Source organism: Procambarus clarkii, chromosome 85 (assembly GCF_040958095.1).
Source record: "Procambarus clarkii isolate CNS0578487 chromosome 85, FALCON_Pclarkii_2.0, whole genome shotgun sequence".
Taxonomy (NCBI): domain Eukaryota; kingdom Metazoa; phylum Arthropoda; class Malacostraca; order Decapoda; family Cambaridae; genus Procambarus; species Procambarus clarkii.
In genome coordinates this window covers 216,010-240,095 of record NC_091234.1, presented here as the reverse complement: position 1 = coordinate 240,095, position 24,086 = coordinate 216,010, and positions in this window count along the sequence as shown.

Below are 24,086 nucleotides of genomic sequence, written 5' to 3'. Positions count from 1 at the left end.
ACTTCATATATATACGATAAATAAGGTTGCAAACACATAATTGATTAGATAATAACCTTAAATACTTCATTTTCATTCAACTATTTGTTTCTCGTTAAAATACTGAGTAAGATATTGAAAAGGGGAGAAGTTCTGTTTTTATTGCATATATCGACGTTTCAGCCGGAATAGAGCGGTTTTACGTGTACATCTTCCATCGGTAATATAAACGGAAAATCAGGAACATTTTAGTTAATTCTAATGAAAACACATTGATTTTTATCATTTGTATTGGAAACAACATTGTCATATGTCTTTTCTTGGATCTAAATAATACGAAACCTCGCTCTATGATTTGAAGTTAAAATCCTCATATATGGTTATATAGTGACTTTTTTCACGTTTTTCATGTAGTTTGATATTTCGTAAATATATTCATTTTTATAAATATTTCGATACTATTTCATGTAGTATCACGATATGTGATTTGGCTTTCAAATCTCAGAATTTCGCATAATATTGCATTTTAAGCAAGTTTTCTTGCATTTTGTTTCGTACGAAAAATCATCGAATTTAGCAATATTTTGACGTTTATCATCCCCTTTTCCTTCATGTGATTTAAACAAAATATCATCGAATTAGGCAATATTTTGCAGTTTTCCACGTTTTTATGAATTTTCAGTCCATGGGTATTACTTCATATATATACGATGAAAATGATGCAAACACATAATTGACACATCTATTTGTTTCTTGTTAAAATACTGAGTAAGATATTGAAAAGGTCAGTTTTTATTGCATATATCGACGTTTCAGCCAGATTAGAGCGGTTTTACGTGTACATCTTCCCTCGTTAATATAAACGGAAAATCAAGAACATTATAGTTAATTCTAATGAAAACACATTGTTTTTTATCATTTGTATTGGAAACAACATTGTCATATGTCTTTTCTTGGAACTAAATAATTCGAAACCTCGCTCTATGATTTGAAAGTAAAATCCTCAAATATGGTAAAATAGTGACTTTTTTCACGTTTTTCATGTAGTTTGATATTACGTAAATATATTCATTTTTACCAATATTTCGATACTATTTCATGTAGTATCACGATATGTGATTTGGCCTTCATATATCAGAATTTCGCATAATATTGCATTTTAAGCAAGTTTTCTTGCATTTTGTTTCGTACGAAAAATCATCGAATTTAACAATATTTTGACGTTTATCATCCCCTTTTCCTTCATGTGATTTAAATAAAATATGATCGAATTAGGCAATATTTTGCCGTTTTCCACGTTTTTGTGAATTTTCAGTCCATTGGTATTAATTGATATATATACGATAAAAATGATGCAAACACATAATTGATTAGATAATAACCTTAAATACTTCATTTTCAATCATCTATTTTTTTCTCGTTAAAATACTGAGTAAGATATTGAAAAGGGGAGAAGTTCGGTTTTTATTGCATATATCGACGTTTCAGCCGGATTAGAGCGGTTTTACGTGTACCTCTTCCATCGGTAATATATACGGAAAATCAGGAACATTTTAGTTAATTCTAATGAAAACACATTGTTTTTTATCATTTGTATTGGAAATCTCATTGTCATATGTCTTTTCTTGAATCTAAATAATACGAAACCTCGCTCTATGATTTGAAGTTAAAATCCTCAAATATGGTTAAATAGTGACTTTTTTCACGTTTTTCGTGTAGTTTGATATTACGTAAATATATTCATTTTAACCAATATTTCGATACTATTTCATTTAGTATCACGATATGTGATATGGCCTTCAAATCTTAGAATTTCGCATAATATTGCATTTTAAGCAAGTTTTCTTGCATTTTTTTTCGTTCGAAAAATCATCGAATTTAGCAATATTTTGACGTTTATCATCTCCTTTTCCTTCATGTGATTTAAACAAAATATCATCGAATTAGGCAATATTTTGCCGTTTTCCACGTTTTTGTGAATTTTCAGTCCATGGGTATTACTTCATATATATACGATAAAAATGATGCAAACACAAAATTGATTAGATAATAACCTTAAATACTTCATTTTCAATTATCTATTTGTTTCTCGTTAAAATACTGAGTAAGATATTGAAAAGGGGAGAAGTTCGGTTTTTATTGCATATATCGACGTTTCAGCCGGACTAGAGCGGTTTTACGTGTACATCTTCCCTCGTTATTATAAACGGAAAATCAGGAACATTTTAGTTAATTCTAATGAAAACACATTGATTTTTATCATTTGTATTGGAAACAACATTGTCATATGTCTTTTCTTGGATCTAAATAATACGAAACCTCGCTCTATGATTTGAAGTTAAAATCCTCAAATATGGTTAAATAGTGACTTTTTTCACGTTTTTCATGTAGTTTGATATTACGTAAATATATTCATTTTTACCAATATTTCGATACTATTTCATCTAGTATAACGATATGTGATTTGACCTTCAAATCTCAGAATTTCGCATAATATATCATTTTAAGCAAGTTTTCTTGCATTTTGTTTCGTACGAAAAATCATCGAATTTAGCAATATTTTGACGTTTATCATCCCCTTTTCCTTCATGTGATTTAAATAAAATATCATCGAATTAGGCAATATTTTGCCGTTTTCCACGTTTTTGTGAATTTTCAGTCCATGAGTATTAATTCATATATATACGATAAAAATGATGCAAACACATAATTGATTAGATAATAACCTTAAATACTTCATTTTCAATCAACTATTTGTTTCTCGTTAAAATACTGAGTAAGATATTTAAAAGGGGAGAAGTTCTGTTTTTATTGCATATATCGACGTTTCAGCCGGAATAGAGCGGTTTTACGTGTACATCTTCCATCGGTAATATAAACGGAAAATCAGGAACATTTTAGTTAATTCTAATGAAAACACATTGATTTTTATCATTTGTATTGGAAACAACATTGTCATATGTCTTCTTGGATCTAAATAATACGAAACCTCGCTCTATGATTTGAAGTTAAAATCCTCATATATGGTTATATAGTGACTTTTTTCACGTTTTTCATGTAGTTTGATATTACGTAAATATATTCATTTTTATAAATATTTCGATACTATTTCATGTAGTATCACGATATGTGATTTGGCTTTCAAATCTCAGAATTTCGCATAATATTGCATTTTAAGCAAGTTTTCTTGCATTTTGTTTCGTACGAAAAATCATCGAATTTAGCAATATTTTGACGTTTATCATCCCCTTTTCCTTCATGTGATTTAAATAAAATATGATCGAATTAGGCAATATTTTGCCGTTTTCCACGTTTTTGTGAATTTTCAGTCCATTGGTATTAATTGATATATATACGATAAAAATGATGCAAACACATAATTGATTAGATAATAACCTTAAATACTTCATTTTCAATCAACTATTTGTTTCTCGTTAAAATACTGAGTAAGATATTGAAAAGGGGAGAAGTTCGGTTTTTATTGCATATATCGACGTTTCAGCCGGATTAGAGCGGTTTTACGTGTACATCTTCCATCGGTAATATAAACGGAAAATCAGGAACATTTTAGTTAATTCTAATGAAAACACATTGATTTTTATCATTTGTATTCGAAACAACATTGTCATGTCTTTTCTTGGATCTAAATAATACGAAACCTCGCTCTATGATTTGAAGTTAAAATCCTTAAATATGGTTAAATAGTGACTTTTTCACGTTTTTCGTGTAGTTTTGATATTACGTAAATATATTCATTTTTACCAATATTCCGATACTATTTCATGTAGTACCACGATATGTGATTTGGCCTTGAAATCACAGAATTTCGCGTAATATTGCATTTTAAGCAAATTTTCTTACATTTTGTTTCGTCCGAAAAATCATCGAATTTAGCAATATTTTGACGTTTATCATCTCCTTTTCCTTCATGTGATTTAAATAAAATATGATCGAATTAGGCCATATTTTGCCGTTTTCCACGTTTTTGTGAATTTTCAGTCCATGGGTATTACTTCATATATATACGATAAAATTGATGCAAACACAAAATTGATTAGATAATAACCTTAAATACTTCATTTTCAATCATCTATTTGTTTCTCGTTAAAATACTGAGTAAGATATTGAAAAGGGGAGAAGTTCGGTTTTTATTGCATATATCGACGTTTCAGCCGGACTAGAGCGGTTTTACGTGTACATCTTCCCTCGTTATTATAAACGGAAAACAAGAACATTATAGTTAATTCTAATGAAAACACATTCTTTTTTATCATTTGTATTGGAAACAACATTTTCATATGTCTTTTCTTGGAACTAAATAATACGAAACCTCGCTCTATGATTTGAAGGTAAAATCCTCAAATATGGTAAAATAGTGACTTTTTCACGTTAATCATGTAGTTTGATATTACGCAAGTATATTCATTTTTACCAATATTTCGACACTATTTCATGTAATATCACGATATGTCATTTGGCCTTCAAATCTCAGAATTTCGCATAATATTGCATTTTAAGCAAGTTTTCTTGCATTTTGTTTCGTACGATAAATCATCGAATTTAGCAATAGTTTGACGTTTATCATCCCCTTTTCCCTTATTTGATTTAAACAAAATATCATCGAATTAGGCAATATTTTGCCGTTTTTCCACGTTTTTGTGAATTTTCAGTCTATGGGTAACAATTCATTATATATACGATAAAATTGATGCAAACACATAATTGATTAGATAATAACCTAAAATACTTCATTTTCAATCAATTTTTTGTTTCTCGTTAAAATACTGCGTAAGATATTGAAAAGGGGAGAAGTTCTGTTTTAATTGCATATATCGACGTGTCAGCCGGAATAGAGCGGTTTTACGTGTACATCTTCCATCGGTAATATAAACGGAAAATCAGGAACATTTTAGTTAATTCTAATGAAAACACATTGATTTTTATCATTTGTATTGGAAACAACATTGTCATATGTCTTTTCTTGGATCTAAATAATACGAAACCTCGCTCTATGATTTGAAGTTAAAATCCTCAAATATGGTTAAATAGTGACTTTTTTCAAGTTTTTCATGTAGTTTGATATTACGTAAATATATTCATTTTTACCAATATTTCGATACTATTTCATCTAGTATAACGATATGTGATTTGACCTTCAAATCTCAGAATTTCGCTTAATATTGCATTTTAAGCAAGTTTTCTTGCATTTTGTTTCGTACGAAAAATCATCGAATTTAGCAATATTTTGACGTTTATCATCCCCTTTTCCTTCATGTGATTTAAATAAAATATCATCGAATTAGGCAATATTTTGCCGTTTTCCACGTTTTTGTGAATTTTCAGTCCATGAGTATTAATTCATATATATACGATAAAAATGATGCAAACACATAATTGATTAGATAATAACCTTAAGTACTTCATTTTCAATCAACTATTTGTTTCTCGTTAAAATACTGAGTAAGATATTTAAAAGGGGAGAAGTTCTATTTTTATTGCATATATCGACGTTTCAGCCGGAATAGAGCGGGTTTACGTGTACATCTTCCATCGGTAATATAAACGGAAAATCAGGAACATTTTAGTTAATTCTAATGAAAACACATTGATTTTTATCATTTGTATTGGAAACAACATTGTCATATGTCTTCTTGGATCTAAATAATACGAAACCTCGCTCTATGATTTGAAGTTAAAATCCTCAAATATGGTTAAATAGTGACTTTTTTACCGTTTTTCATGTAGTTTGATATTACGTAAATATATTCATTTTTACAAATATTTCGATACTATTTCATGTGGTATCACGATATGTGATTTGGCCTTGAAATCACAGAATTTCGCATAATATTGCATTTTAAGCAAGTTTTCTTGCATTTTGTTTCGTACGAAAAATCATCAATTTTAGCAATATTTTGACGTTTATCATCCCCTTTTCCTTCATGTGATTTAAATAAAATATCATCGAATTAGGCAATATTTTGCCGTTTTCCACGTTTTTGTGAATTTTCAGTCCATGGGTATTAATTCATATATATACGATAAAAATTATGCAAACACATAATTGATTAGATGATAACCTTAAATACTTCATTTTCAATCATTTTTTTTTTCACGTTAAAATACTGAGTAAGATATTGAAAAGGGGAGAAGTTCGGTTTTTATTGCATATATCGACGTTTCAGCTGGATTAGAGCGGTTTTACGTGTACATCTTCCATCGGTAATATAAACGGAAAATCAGGAACATTTTAGTTAATTCTAATGAAAACACATTGTTTTTTATCATTTGTATTGGAAACAACATTGTCATATGTCTTTTCTTGGAACTAAATAATACGAAACCTCGCTCTATGATTTGAAGTTAAAATCCTCAAATATGGTTAAATAGTGACTTTTTTCACGTTTTTCATGTAGTTTGATATTACGTAAATATATTCATTTTTACCAATATTTCGATACTATTTCATGTAGTATCACGATATGTGATTTGGCCTTCAAATCTCAGAATTTCGCTTAATATTGCATTTTAAGCAAGTTTTCTTGCATTTTGTTTCGTACGAAAAATCATCGAATTTAGCAATATTTTGACGTTTATCATCTCCTTTTCCTTCATGTGATTTAAACAAAATATCATCGAATTAGGCAATATTTTGTCGTTTTCCACGTTTTTGTGAATTTTCAGTCCATGGGTATTACTTCATATATATACGATAAAAATGATGCAAACACATAATTGATTAGATAATAACCTTAAATACTTCATTTTCAATCATCTATTTGTTTCTCGTTAAAATACTGAGTAAGATATTGAAAAGGGGAGAAGTTCGGTTTTTATTGCATATATCGACGTTTCAGCCGGATTAGAGCGGTTTTACGTGTACATCTTCCCTCGTTAATATAAACGGAAAATCAAGAACATTATAGATAATTCTAATGAAAACACATTCTTTTTTATCATTTGTATTGGAAACAACATTGTCATATGTCTTTTCTTGGATCTAAATAATACGAAACCTCGCTCTATGATTTGAAGTTAAAATCCTCATATATGGTTAAATAGTGAATTTTTCACGTTTTTCATGTAGTTTGATATTACGTAAATATATTCATTTTTACCAATATTTCGATACTATTTCATGTAGTATCACGGTATGTGATTTGGCCTTCATATCTCAGAATTTCGCATAATATTGCATTTTAAGCAAGTTTTCTTGCATTTTGTTTCGTACGAAAAATCATCGAATTTACTAATATTTTGACGTTTATCATCCCCTTTTCCTTCATGTGATTTAAATAAAATATCATCGAATAAGGCAATATTTTGACGTTTTCCACGTTTTTGTGAATTTTCAGTCCATGGGTATTACTTCATATATATACGATAAAAATGATGCAAACACATAATTGATTAGATAATAACCTTAAATACTTCATTTTCAATCATCTATTTGTTTCTCGTTAAAATACTGAGTAAGATATTGAAAAGGGGAGAAGTTCGGTTTTTATTGCATATATCGACGTTTCAGCCGGATTAGAGCGGTTTTACGTGTACATCTTCCCTCGTTAATATAAACGGAAAATCAAGAACATTATAGATAATTCTAATGAAAACACATTCTTTTTTATCATTTGTATTGGAAACAACATTGTCATATGTCTTTTCTTGGATCTAAATAATACGAAACCTCGCTCTATGATTTGAAGGTAAAATCCTCAAATATGGTAAAATAGTGACTTTTTCACGTTAATCATGTAGTTTGATATTACGCAAATATATTCATTTTTACCAATATTTCGACACTATTTCATATAGTATCACGATATGTGATTTGGCCTTCAAATCTCAGAATTTCGCATAATATGGCATTTTAAGCAAGTTTTCTTGCATTTTGTTTCGTACGAAAAATCATCGAATTTAGCAATAGTTTGACGTTTATCATCCCCTTTTCCTTCATTTGATTTAAACAAAATATCATCGAATTAGGCAATATTTTGCCGTTTTTCCACGTTTTTGTGAATTTTCAGTCTATGGGTAACAATTCATTATATATACGATAAAATTGATGCAAACACATAATTAATTAGATAATAACCTAAAATACTTCATTTTCAATCAATTATTTGTTTCTCGTTAAAATACTGAGTAAGATATTGAAAAGGGGAGAAGTTAGGTTTTTATTGCATATATCGACGTGTCAGCCGGAATAGAGCAGTTTTACGTGTACATCTTCCATCGGTAATATAAACGGAAAATCAGGAACATTTTAGTTAATTCTAATGAAAACACATTGATTTTTATCATTTGTATTGGAAACAACATTGTCATATGTCTTTTTTTGGATCTAAATAATACGAAACCTCGCTCTATGATTTGAAGTTAAAATCCTCAAATATGGTTAAATAGTGACTTTTTTCACGTTTTTCATGTAGTTTGATATTACGTAAATATATTCATTTTTACCAATATTTCGATACTATTTCATCTAGTATCACGATATGTGATTTGACCTTCAAATCTCAGAATTTCGCATAATATTGCATTTTAAGCAAGTTTTCTTGCATTTTGTTTCGTACGAAAAATCATCGAATTTAGCAATACTTTGACGTTTATCATCCCCTTTTCCTTCATGTGATTTAAATAAAATATCATCGAATTAGGCAATATTTTGCCGTTTTCCACGTTTTTGTGAATTTTCAGTCCATGAGGATTAATTCATATATATACGATAAAAATGATGCAAACACATAATTGATTAGATAATAACCTTAAATACTTCATTTTCAATCAACTATTTGTTTCTCGTTAAAATACTGAGTAAGATATTTAAAAGGGGAGAAGTTCTGTTTTTATTGCATATATCGACGTTTCAGCCGGAATAGAGCGGTTTTACGTGTACATCTTCCATCGGTAATATAAACGGAAAATCAGGAACATTTTAGTTAATTCTAATGAAAACACATTGATTTTTATCATTTGTATTGGAAACAACATTGTCATATGTCTTCTTGGATCTAAATAATACGAAACCTCGCTCTATGATTTGAAGTTAAAATCCTCATATATGGTTATATAGTGACTTTTTCCACGTTTTTCATGTAGTTTGATATTACGTAAATATATTCATTTTTATAAATATTCCGATACTATTTCATGTAGTATCACGATATGTGATTTGGCTTTCAAATCTCAGAATTTCGCATAATATTGCATTTTAAGCAAGTTTTCTTGCATTTTGTTTCGAACGAAAAATCATCGAATTTAGCAATATTTTGACGTTTATCATCCCCTTTTCCTTCAAGTGATTTAAATAAAATATGATCGAATTAGGCAATATTTTGCCGTTTTCCACGTTTTTGTGAATTTTCAGTCCATTGGTATTAATTGATATATATACGATAAAAATGATGCAAACACATAATTGATTAGATAATAACCTTAAATACTTCATTTTCAATCAACTATTTGTTTCTCGTTAAAATACTGAGTAAGATATTGAAAAGGGGAGAAGTTCGGTTTTTATTGCATATATCGACGTTTCAGCCGGATTAGAGCGGTTTTACGTGTACATCTTCCATCGGTAATATAAACGGAAAATCAGGAACATTTTAGTTAATTCTAATGAAAACACATTGATTTTTATCATTTGTATTCGAAACAACATTGTCATGTCTTTTCTTGGATCTAAATAATACGAAACCTCGCTCTATGATTTGAAGTTAAAATCCTTAAATATGGTTAAATAGTGACTTTTTCACGTTTTTCGTGTAGTTTTGATATTACGTAAATATATTCATTTTTACCAATATTCCGATACTATTTCATGTAGTACCACGATATGTGATTTGGCCTTGAAATCACAGAATTTCGCGTAATATTGCATTTTAAGCAAATTTTCTTACATTTTGTTTCGTCCGAAAAATCATCGAATTTAGCAATATTTTGACGTTTATCATCTCCTTTTCCTTCATGTGATTTAAATAAAATATGATCGAATTAGGCCATATTTTGCCGTTTTCCACGTTTTTGTGAATTTTCAGTCCATGGGTATTACTTCATATATATACGATAAAATTGATGCAAACACAAAATTGATTAGATAATAACCTTAAATACTTCATTTTCAATCATCTATTTGTTTCTCGTTAAAATACTGAGTAAGATATTGAAAAGGGGAGAAGTTCGGTTTTTATTGCATATATCGACGTTTCAGCCGGACTAGAGCGGTTTTACGTGTACATCTTCCCTCGTTATTATAAACGGAAAACAAGAACATTATAGTTAATTCTAATGAAAACACATTCTTTTTTATCATTTGTATTGGAAACAACATTTTCATATGTCTTTTCTTGGAACTAAATAATACGAAACCTCGCTCTATGATTTGAAGGTAAAATCCTCAAATATGGTAAAATAGTGACTTTTTCACGTTAATCATGTAGTTTGATATTACGCAAGTATATTCATTTTTACCAATATTTCGACACTATTTCATGTAATATCACGATATGTCATTTGGCCTTCAAATCTCAGAATTTCGCATAATATTGCATTTTAAGCAAGTTTTCTTGCATTTTGTTTCGTACGATAAATCATCGAATTTAGCAATAGTTTGACGTTTATCATCCCCTTTTCCCTTATTTGATTTAAACAAAATATCATCGAATTAGGCAATATTTTGCCGTTTTTCCACGTTTTTGTGAATTTTCAGTCTATGGGTAACAATTCATTATATATACGATAAAATTGATGCAAACACATAATTGATTAGATAATAACCTAAAATACTTCATTTTCAATCAATTTTTTGTTTCTCGTTAAAATACTGCGTAAGATATTGAAAAGAGGAGAAGTTCTGCTTTAATTGCATATATCGACGTGTCAGCCGGAATAGAGCGGTTTTACGTGTACATCTTCCATCGGTAATATAAACGGAAAATCAGGAACATTTTAGTTAATTCTAATGAAAACACATTGATTTTTATCATTTGTATTGGAAACAACATTGTCATATGTCTTTTCTTGGATCTAAATAATACGAAACCTCGCTCTATGATTTGAAGTTAAAATCCTCAAATATGGTTAAATAGTGACTTTTTTCACGTTTTTCATGTAGTTTGATATTAGGTAAATATATTCATTTTTACCAATATTTCGATACTATTTCATCTAGTATAACGATATGTGATTTGACCTTCAAATCTCAGAATTTCGCATAATATTGCATTTTAAGCAAGTTTTCTTGCATTTTGTTTCGTACGAAAAATCATCGAATTTAGCAATATTTTGACGTTTATCATCCCCTTTTCCTTCATGTGATTTAAATAAAATATCATCGAATTAGGCAATATTTTGCCGTTTTCCACGTTTTTGTGAATTTTCAGTCCATGAGTATTAATTCATATATATACGATAAAAATGATGCAAACACATAATTGATTAGATAATAACCTTAAGTACTTCATTTTCAATCAACTATTTGTTTCTCGTTAAAATACTGAGTAAGATATTTAAAAGGGGAGAAGTTCTATTTTTATTGCATATATCGACGTTTCAGCCGGAATAGAGCGGGTTTACGTGTACATCTTCCATCGGTAATATAAACGGAAAATCAGGAACATTTTAGTTAATTCTAATGAAAACACATTGATTTTTATCATTTGTATTGGAAACAACATTGTCATATGTCTTCTTGGATCTAAATAATACGAAACCTCGCTCTATGATTTGAAGTTAAAATCCTCAAATATGGTTAAATAGTGACTTTTTTACCGTTTTTCATGTAGTTTGATATTACGTAAATATATTCATTTTTACAAATATTTCGATACTATTTCATGTGGTATCACGATATGTGATTTGGCCTTGAAATCACAGAATTTCGCATAATATTGCATTTTAAGCAAGTTTTCTTGCATTTTGTTTCGTACGAAAAATCATCAATTTTAGCAATATTTTGACGTTTATCATCCCCTTTTCCTTCATGTGATTTAAATAAAATATCATCGAATTAGGCAATATTTTGCCGTTTTCCACGTTTTTGTGAATTTTCAGTCCATGGGTATTAATTCATATATATACGATAAAAATTATGCAAACACATAATTGATTAGATGATAACCTTAAATACTTCATTTTCAATCATTTTTTTTTTCACGTTAAAATACTGAGTAAGATATTGAAAAGGGGAGAAGTTCGGTTTTTATTGCATATATCGACGTTTCAGCTGGATTAGAGCGGTTTTACGTGTACATCTTCCATCGGTAATATAAACGGAAAATCAGGAACATTTTAGTTAATTCTAATGAAAACACATTGTTTTTTATCATTTGTATTGGAAACAACATTGTCATATGTCTTTTCTTGGAACTAAATAATACGAAACCTCGCTCTATGATTTGAAGTTAAAATCCTCAAATATGGTTAAATAGTGACTTTTTTCACGTTTTTCATGTAGTTTGATATTACGTAAATATATTCATTTTTACCAATATTTCGATACTATTTCATGTAGTATCACGATATGTGATTTGGCCTTCAAATCTCAGAATTTCGCTTAATATTGCAATTTAAGCAAGTTTTCTTGCATTTTGTTTCGTACGAAAAATCATCGAATTTAGCAATATTTTGACGTTTATCATCTCCTTTTCCTTCATGTGATTTAAACAAAATATCATCGAATTAGGCAATATTTTGTCGTTTTCCACGTTTTTGTGAATTTTCAGTCCATGGGTATTACTTCATATATATACGATAAAAATGATGCAAACACATAATTGATTAGATAATAACCTTAAATACTTCATTTTCAATCATCTATTTGTTTCTCGTTAAAATACTGAGTAAGATATTGAAAAGGGGAGAAGTTCGGTTTTTATTGCATATATCGACGTTTCAGCCGGATTAGAGCGGTTTTACGTGTACATCTTCCCTCGTTAATATAAACGGAAAATCAAGAACATTATAGATAATTCTAATGAAAACACATTCTTTTTTATCATTTGTATTGGAAACAACATTGTCATATGTCTTTTCTTGGATCTAAATAATACGAAACCTCGCTCTATGATTTGAAGTTAAAATCCTCATATATGGTTAAATAGTGAATTTTTCACGTTTTTCATGTAGTTTGATATTACGTAAATATATTCATTTTTACCAATATTTCGATACTATTTCATGTAGTATCACGGTATGTGATTTGGCCTTCATATCTCAGAATTTCGCATAATATTGCATTTTAAGCAAGTTTTCTTGCATTTTGTTTCGTACGAAAAATCATCGAATTTACTAATATTTTGACGTTTATCATCCCCTTTTCCTTCATGTGATTTAAATAAAATATCATCGAATAAGGCAATATTTTGACGTTTTCCACGTTTTTGTGAATTTTCAGTCCATGGGTATTACTTCATATATATACGATAAAAATGATGCAAACACATAATTGATTAGATAATAACCTTAAATACTTCATTTTCAATCATCTATTTGTTTCTCGTTAAAATACTGAGTAAGATATTGAAAAGGGGAGAAGTTCGGTTTTTATTGCATATATCGACGTTTCAGCCGGATTAGAGCGGTTTTACGTGTACATCTTCCCTCGTTAATATAAACGGAAAATCAAGAACATTATAGATAATTCTAATGAAAACACATTCTTTTTTATCATTTGTATTGGAAACAACATTGTCATATGTCTTTTCTTGGATCTAAATAATACGAAACCTCGCTCTATGATTTGAAGGTAAAATCCTCAAATATGGTAAAATAGTGACTTTTTCACGTTAATCATGTAGTTTGATATTACGCAAATATATTCATTTTTACCAATATTTCGACACTATTTCATATAGTATCACGATATGTGATTTGGCCTTCAAATCTCAGAATTTCGCATAATATTGCATTTTAAGCAAGTTTTCTTGCATTTTGTTTCGTACGAAAAATCATCGAATTTAGCAATAGTTTGACGTTTATCATCCCCTTTTCCTTCATTTGATTTAAACAAAATATCATCGAATTAGGCAATATTTTGCCGTTTTTCCACGTTTTTGTGAATTTTCAGTCTATGGGTAACAATTCATTATATATACGATAAAATTGATGCAAACACATAATTAATTAGATAATAACCTAAAATACTTCATTTTCAATCAATTATTTGTTTCTCGTTAAAATACTGAGTAAGATATTGAAAAGGGGAGAAGTTAGGTTTTTATTGCATATATCGACGTGTCAGCCGGAATAGAGCAGTTTTACGTGTACATCTTCCATCGGTAATATAAACGGAAAATCAGGAACATTTTAGTTAATTCTAATGAAAACACATTGATTTTTATCATTTGTATTGGAAACAACATTGTCATATGTCTTTTTTTGGATCTAAATAATACGAAACCTCGCTCTATGATTTGAAGTTAAAATCCTCAAATATGGTTAAATAGTGACTTTTTTCACGTTTTTCATGTAGTTTGATATTACGTAAATATATTCATTTTTACCAATATTTCGATACTATTTCATCTAGTATCACGATATGTGATTTGACCTTCAAATCTCAGAATTTCGCATAATATTGCATTTTAAGCAAGTTTTCTTGCATTTTGTTTCGTACGAAAAATCATCAATTTTAGCAATATTTTGACGTTTATCATCCCCTTTTCCTTCATGTGATTTAAATAAAATATCATCGAATTAGGCAATATTTTGCCGTTTTCCACGTTTTTGTGAATTTTCAGTCCATGGGTATTAATTCATATATATACGATAAAAATTATGCAAACACATAATTGATTAGATGATAACCTTAAATACTTCATTTTCAATCATTTTTTTTTTCACGTTAAAATACTGAGTAAGATATTGAAAAGGGGAGAAGTTCGGTTTTTATTGCATATATCGACGTTTCAGCTGGATTAGAGCGGTTTTACGTGTACATCTTCCATCGGTAATATAAACGGAAAATCAGGAACATTTTAGTTAATTCTAATGAAAACACATTGTTTTTTATCATTTGTATTGGAAACAACATTGTCATATGTCTTTTCTTGGAACTAAATAATACGAAACCTCGCTCTATGATTTGAAGTTAAAATCCTCAAATATGGTTAAATAGTGACTTTTTTCACGTTTTTCATGTAGTTTGATATTACGTAAATATATTCATTTTTACCAATATTTCGATACTATTTCATGTAGTATCACGATATGTGATTTGGCCTTCAAATCTCAGAATTTCGCTTAATATTGCAATTTAAGCAAGTTTTCTTGCATTTTGTTTCGTACGAAAAATCATCGAATTTAGCAATATTTTGACGTTTATCATCTCCTTTTCCTTCATGTGATTTAAACAAAATATCATCGAATTAGGCAATATTTTGTCGTTTTCCACGTTTTTGTGAATTTTCAGTCCATGGGTATTACTTCATATATATACGATAAAAATGATGCAAACACATAATTGATTAGATAATAACCTTAAATACTTCATTTTCAATCATCTATTTGTTTCTCGTTAAAATACTGAGTAAGATATTGAAAAGGGGAGAAGTTCGGTTTTTATTGCATATATCGACGTTTCAGCCGGATTAGAGCGGTTTTACGTGTACATCTTCCCTCGTTAATATAAACGGAAAATCAAGAACATTATAGATAATTCTAATGAAAACACATTCTTTTTTATCATTTGTATTGGAAACAACATTGTCATATGTCTTTTCTTGGATCTAAATAATACGAAACCTCGCTCTATGATTTGAAGTTAAAATCCTCATATATGGTTAAATAGTGAATTTTTCACGTTTTTCATGTAGTTTGATATTACGTAAATATATTCATTTTTACCAATATTTCGATACTATTTCATGTAGTATCACGGTATGTGATTTGGCCTTCATATCTCAGAATTTCGCATAATATTGCATTTTAAGCAAGTTTTCTTGCATTTTGTTTCGTACGAAAAATCATCGAATTTACTAATATTTTGACGTTTATCATCCCCTTTTCCTTCATGTGATTTAAATAAAATATCATCGAATAAGGCAATATTTTGACGTTTTCCACGTTTTTGTGAATTTTCAGTCCATGGGTATTACTTCATATATATACGATAAAAATGATGCAAACACATAATTGATTAGATAATAACCTTAAATACTTCATTTTCAATCATCTATTTGTTTCTCGTTAAAATACTGAGTAAGATATTGAAAAGGGGAGAAGTTCGGTTTTTATTGCATATATCGACGTTTCAGCCGGATTAGAGCGGTTTTACGTGTACATCTTCCCTCGTTAATATAAACGGAAAATCAAGAACATTATAGATAATTCTAATGAAAACACATTCTTTTTTATCATTTGTATTGGAAACAACATTGTCATATGTCTTTTCTTGGATCTAAATAATACGAAACCTCGCTCTATGATTTGAAGGTAAAATCCTCAAATATGGTAAAATAGTGACTTTTTCACGTTAATCATGTAGTTTGATATTACGCAAATATATTCATTTTTACCAATATTTCGACACTATTTCATATAGTATCACGATATGTGATTTGGCCTTCAAATCTCAGAATTTCGCATAATATTGCATTTTAAGCAAGTTTTCTTGCATTTTGTTTCGTACGAAAAATCATCGAATTTAGCAATAGTTTGACGTTTATCATCCCCTTTTCCTTCATTTGATTTAAACAAAATATCATCGAATTAGGCAATATTTTGCCGTTTTTCCACGTTTTTGTGAATTTTCAGTCTATGGGTAACAATTCATTATATATACGATAAAATTGATGCAAACACATAATTAATTAGATAATAACCTAAAATACTTCATTTTCAATCAATTATTTGTTTCTCGTTAAAATACTGAGTAAGATATTGAAAAGGGGAGAAGTTAGGTTTTTATTGCATATATCGACGTGTCAGCCGGAATAGAGCAGTTTTACGTGTACATCTTCCATCGGTAATATAAACGGAAAATCAGGAACATTTTAGTTAATTCTAATGAAAACACATTGATTTTTATCATTTGTATTGGAAACAACATTGTCATATGTCTTTTTTTGGATCTAAATAATACGAAACCTCGCTCTATGATTTGAAGTTAAAATCCTCAAATATGGTTAAATAGTGACTTTTTTCACGTTTTTCATGTAGTTTGATATTACGTAAATATATTCATTTTTACCAATATTTCGATACTATTTCATCTAGTATCACGATATGTGATTTGACCTTCAAATCTCAGAATTTCGCATAATATTGCATTTTAAGCAAGTTTTCTTGCATTTTGTTTCGTACGAAAAATCATCGAATTTAGCAATACTTTGACGTTTATCATCCCCTTTTCCTTCATGTGATTTAAATAAAATATCATCGAATTAGGCAATATTTTGCCGTTTTCCACGTTTTTGTGAATTTTCAGTCCATGAGGATTAATTCATATATATACGATAAAAATGATGCAAACACATAATTGATTAGATAATAACCTTAAATACTTCATTTTCAATCAACTATTTGTTTCTCGTTAAAATACTGAGTAAGATATTTAAAAGGGGAGAAGTTCTGTTTTTATTGCATATATCGACGTTTCAGCCGGAATAGAGCGGTTTTACGTGTACATCTTCCATCGGTAATATAAACGGAAAATCAGGAACATTTTAGTTAATTCTAATGAAAACACATTGATTTTTATCATTTGTATTGGAAACAACATTGTCATATGTCTTCTTGGATCTAAATAATACGAAACCTCGCTCTATGATTTGAAGTTAAAATCCTCATATATGGTTATATAGTGACTTTTTTCACGTTTTTCATGTAGTTTGATATTACGTAAATATATTCATTTTTATAAATATTCCGATCCTATTTCATGTAGTATCACGATATGTGATTTGGCTTTCAAATCTCAGAATTTCGCATAATATTGCATTTTAAGCAAGTTTTCTTGCATTTTGTTTCGAACGAAAAATCATCGAATTTAGCAATATTTTGACGTTTATCATCCCCTTTTCCTTCATGTGATTTAAATAAAATATGATCGAATTAGGCAATATTTTGCCGTTTTCCACGTTTTTGTGAATTTTCAGTCCATTGGTATTAATTGATATATATACGATAAAAATGATGCAAACACATAATTGATTAGATAATAACCTTAAATACTTCATTTTCAATCAACTATTTGTTTCTCGTTAAAATACTGAGTAAGATATTGAAAAGGGGAGAAGTTCGGTTTTTATTGCATATATCGACGTTTCAGCCGGATTAGAGCGGTTTTACGTGTACATCTTCCATCGGTAATATAAACGGAAAATCAGGAACATTTTAGTTAATTCTAATGAAAACACATTGATTTTTATCATTTGTATTCGAAACAACATTGTCATGTCTTTTCTTGGATCTAAATAATACGAAACCTCGCTCTATGATTTGAAGTTAAAATCCTTAAATATGGTTAAATAGTGACTTTTTCACGTTTTTCGTGTAGTTTTGATATTACGTAAATATATTCATTTTTACCAATATTCCGATACTATTTCATGTAGTACCACGATATGTGATTTGGCCTTGAAATCACAGAATTTCGCGTAATATTGCATTTTAAGCAAATTTTCTTACATTTTGTTTCGTCCGAAAAATCATCGAATTTAGCAATATTTTGACGTTTATCATCTCCTTTTCCTTCATGTGATTTAAATAAAATATGATCGAATTAGGCCATATTTTGCCGTTTTCCACGTTTTTGTGAATTTTCAGTCCATGGGTATTACTTCATATATATACGATAAAATTGATGCAAACACAAAATTGATTAGATAATAACCTTAAATACTTCATTTTCAATCATCTATTTGTTTCTCGTTAAAATACTGAGTAAGATATTGAAAAGGGGAGAAGTTCGGTTTTTATTGCATATATCGACGTTTCAGCCGGACTAGAGCGGTTTTACGTGTACATCTTCCCTCGTTATTATAAACGGAAAACAAGAACATTATAGTTAATTCAAATGAAAACACATTCTTTTTTATCATTTGTATTGGAAACAACATTTTCATATGTCTTTTCTTGGAACTAAATAATACGAAACCTCGCTCTATGATTTGAAGGTAAAATCCTCAAATATGGTAAAATAGTGACTTTTTCACGTTAATCATGTAGTTTGATATTACGCAAATATATTCATTTTTACCAATATTTCGACACTATTTCATGTAATATCACGATATGTCATTTGGCCTTCAAATCTCAGAATTTCGCATAATATTGCATTTTAAGCAAGTTTTCTTGCATTTTGTTTCGTACGAAAAATCATCGAATTTAGCAATAGTTTGACGTTTATCATCCCCTTTTCCCTTATTTGATTTAAACAAAATATCATCGAATTAGGCAATATTTTGCCGTTTTTCCACGTTTTTGTGAATTTTCAGTCTATGGGTAACAATTCATTATATATACGATAAAATTGATGCAAACACGTAATTGATTAGATAATAACCTAAAATACTTCATTTTCAATCAATTTTTTGTTTCTCGTTAAAATACTGAGTAAGATATTGAAAAGGGGAGAAGTTCTGTTTTTATTGCATATATCGACGTGTCAGCCGGAATAGAGCGGTTTTACGTGTACATCTTCCATCGGTAATATAAACGGAAAATCAGGAACATTTTAGTTAATTCTAATGAAAACACATTGATTTTTATCATTTGTATTGGAAACAACATTGTCATATGTCTTTTCTTGGATCTAAATAATACGAAACCTCGCTCTATGATTTGAAGTTAAAATCCTCAAATATGGTTAAATAGTGACTTTATTCACGTTTTTCATGTAGTTTGATATTACGTAAATATATTCATTTTTACCAATATTTCGATACTATTTCATCTAGTATAACGATATGTGATTTGACCTTCAAATCTCAGAATTTCGCATAATATTGCATTTTAAGCAAGTTTTCTTGCATTTTGTTTCGTCCGAAAAATCATCGAATTTAGCAATATTTTGACGTTTATCATCTCCTTTTCCTTCATGTGATTTAAATAAAATATGATCGAATTAGGCAATATTTTGCCGTTTTCCACGTTTTTGTGAATTTTCAGTCCATGGGTATTACTTCATATATATACGATAAAATTGATGCAAACACAAAATTGATTAGATAATAACCTTAAATACTTCATTTTCAATCATCTATTTGTTTCTCGTTAAAATACTGAGTAAGATATTGAAAAGGGGAGAAGTTCGGTTTTTATTGCATATATCGACGTTTCAGCCGGACTAGAGCGGTTTTACGTGTACATCTTCCCTCGTTATTATAAACGGAAAACAAGAACATTATAGTTAATTCTAATGAAAACACATTCTTTTTTATCATTTGTATTGGAAACAACATTTTCATATGTCTTTTCTTGGAACTAAATAATACGAAACCTCGCTCTATGATTTGAAGGTAAAATCCTCAAATATGGTAAAATAGTGACTTTTTCACGTTAATCATGTAGTTTGATATTACGCAAATATATTCATTTTTACCAATATTTCGACACTATTTCATGTAATATCACGATATGTCATTTGGCCTTCAAATCTCAGAATTTCGCATAATATTGCATTTTAAGCAAGTTTTCTTGCATTTTGTTTCGTACGAAAAATCATCGAATTTAGCAATAGTTTGCCGTTTATCATCCCCTTTTCCCTTATTTGATTTAAACAAAATATCATCGAATTAGGCAATATTTTGCCGTTTTTCCACGTTTTTGTGAATTTTCAGTCTATGGGTAACAATTCATTATATATACGATAAAATTGATGCAAACACATAATTGATTAGATAATAACCTAAAATACTTCATTTTCAATCAATTTTTTGTTTCTCGTTAAAATACTGAGTAAGATATTGAAAAGGGGAGAAGTTCTGTTTTTATTGCATATATCGACGTGTCAGCCGGAATAGAGCGGTTTTACGTGTACATCTTCCATCGGTAATATAAACGGAAAATCAGGAACATTTTAGTTAATTCTAATGAAAACACATTGATTTTTATCATTTGTATTGGAAACAACATTGTCATATGTCTTTTCTTGGATCTAAATAATACGAAACCTCGCTCTATGATTTGAAGTTAAAATCCTCAAATATGGTTAAATAGTGACTTTTTTCACGTTTTTCATGTAGTTTGATATTACGTAAATATATTCATTTTTACCAATATTTCGATACTATTTCATCTAGTATAACGATATGTGATTTGACCTTCAAATCTCAGAATTTCGCATAATATTGCATTTTAAGCAAGTTTTCTTGCATTTTGTTTCGTACGAAAAATCATCGAATTTAGCAATATTTTGACGTTTATCATCCCCTTTTCCTTCATGTGATTTAAATAAAATATCATCGAATTAGGCAATATTTTGCCGTTTTCCACGTTTTTGTGAATTTTCAGTCCATTGGTATTAATTGATATATATACGATAAAAATGATGCAAACACATAATTGATTAGATAATAACCTTAAATACTTCATTTTCAATCAACTATTTGTTTCTCGTTAAAATACTGAGTAAGATATTGAAAAGGGGAGAAGTTCGGTTTTTATTGCATATATCGACGTTTCAGCCGGATTAGAGCGGTTTTACGTGTACATCTTCCATCGGTAATATAAACGGAAAATCAGGAACATTTTAGTTAATTCTAATGAAAACACATTGATTTTTATCATTTGTATTCGAAACAACATTGTCATGTCTTTTCTTGGATCTAAATAATACGAAACCTCGCTCTATGATTTGAAGTTAAAATCCTTAAATATGGTTAAATAGTGACTTTTTCACGTTTTTCGTGTAGTTTTGATATTACGTAAATATATTCATTTTACCAATATTCCGATACTATTTCATGTAGTACCACGATATGTGATTTGGCCTTGAAATCACAGAATTTCGCGTAATATTGCATTTTAAGCAAATTTTCTTACATTTTGTTTCGTCCGAAAAATCATCGAATTTAGCAATATTTTGACGTTTATCATCTCCTTTTCCTTCATGTGATTTAAATAAAATATGATCGAATTAGGCCATATTTTGCCGTTTTCCACGTTTTTGTGAATTTTCAGTCCATGGGTATTACTTCATATATATACGATAAAATTGATGCAAACACAAAATTGATTAGATAATAACCTTAAATACTTCATTTTCAATCATCTATTTGTTTCTCGTTAAAATACTGAGTAAGATATTGAAAAGGGGAGAAGTTCGGTTTTTATTGCATATATCGACGTTTCAGCCGGACTAGAGCGGTTTTACGTGTACATCTTCCCTCGTTATTATAAACGGAAAACAAGAACATTATAGTTAATTCAAATGAAAACACATTCTTTTTTATCATTTGTATTGGAAACAACATTTTCATATGTCTTTTCTTGGAACTAAATAATACGAAACCTCGCTCTATGATTTGAAGGTAAAATCCTCAAATATGGTAAAATAGTGACTTTTTCACGTTAATCATGTAGTTTGATATTACGCAAATATATTCATTTTTACCAATATTTCGACACTATTTCATGTAATATCACGATATGTCATTTGGCCTTCAAATCTCAGAATTTCGCATAATATTGCATTTTAAGCAAGTTTTCTTGCATTTTGTTTCGTACGAAAAATCATCGAATTTAGCAATAGTTTGACGTTTATCATCCCCTTTTCCCTTATTTGATTTAAACAAAATATCATCGAATTAGGCAATATTTTGCCGTTTTTCCACGTTTTTGTGAATTTTCAGTCTATGGGTAACAATTCATTATATATACGATAAAATTGATGCAAACACGTAATTGATTAGATAATAACCTAAAATACTTCATTTTCAATCAATTTTTTGTTTCTCGTTAAAATACTGAGTAAGATATTGAAAAGGGGAGAAGTTCTGTTTTTATTGCATATATCGACGTGTCAGCCGGAATAGAGCGGTTTTACGTGTACATCTTCCATCGGTAATATAAACGGAAAATCAGGAACATTTTAGTTAATTCTAATGAAAACACATTGATTTTTATCATTTGTATTGGAAACAACATTGTCATATGTCTTTTCTTGGATCTAAATAATACGAAACCTCGCTCTATGATTTGAAGTTAAAATCCTCAAATATGGTTAAAAAGTGACTTTATTCACGTTTTTCATGTAGTTTGATATTACGTAAATATATTCATTTTTACCAATATTTCGATACTATTTCATCTAGTATAACGATATGTGATTTGACCTTCAAATCTCAGAATTTCGCATAATATTGCATTTTAAGCAAGTTTTCTTGCATTTTGTTTCGTCCGAAAAATCATCGAATTTAGCAATATTTTGACGTTTATCATCTCCTTTTCCTTCATGTGATTTAAATAAAATATGATCGAATTAGGCAATATTTTGCCGTTTTCCACGTTTTTGTGAATTTTCAGTCCATGGGTATTACTTCATATATATACGATAAAATTGATGCAAACACAAAATTGATTAGATAATAACCTTAAATACTTCATTTTCAATCATCTATTTGTTTCTCGTTAAAATACTGAGTAAGATATTGAAAAGGGGAGAAGTTCGGTTTTTATTGCATATATCGACGTTTCAGCCGGACTAGAGCGGTTTTACGTGTACATCTTCCCTCGTTATTATAAACGGAAAACAAGAACATTATAGTTAATTCTAATGAAAACACATTCTTTTTTATCATTTGTATTGGAAACAACATTTTCATATGTCTTTTCTTGGAACTAAATAATACGAAACCTCGCTCTATGATTTGAAGGTAAAATCCTCAAATATGGTAAAATAGTGACTTTTTCACGTTAATCATGTAGTTTGATATTACGCAAATATATTCATTTTTACCAATATTTCGACACTATTTCATGTAATATCACGATATGTCATTTGGCCTTCAAATCTCAGAATTTCGCATAATATTGCATTTTAAGCAAGTTTTCTTGCATTTTGTTTCGTACGAAAAATCATCGAATTTAGCAATAGTTTGCCGTTTATCATCCCCTTTTCCCTTATTTGATTTAAACAAAATATCATCGAATTAGGCAATATT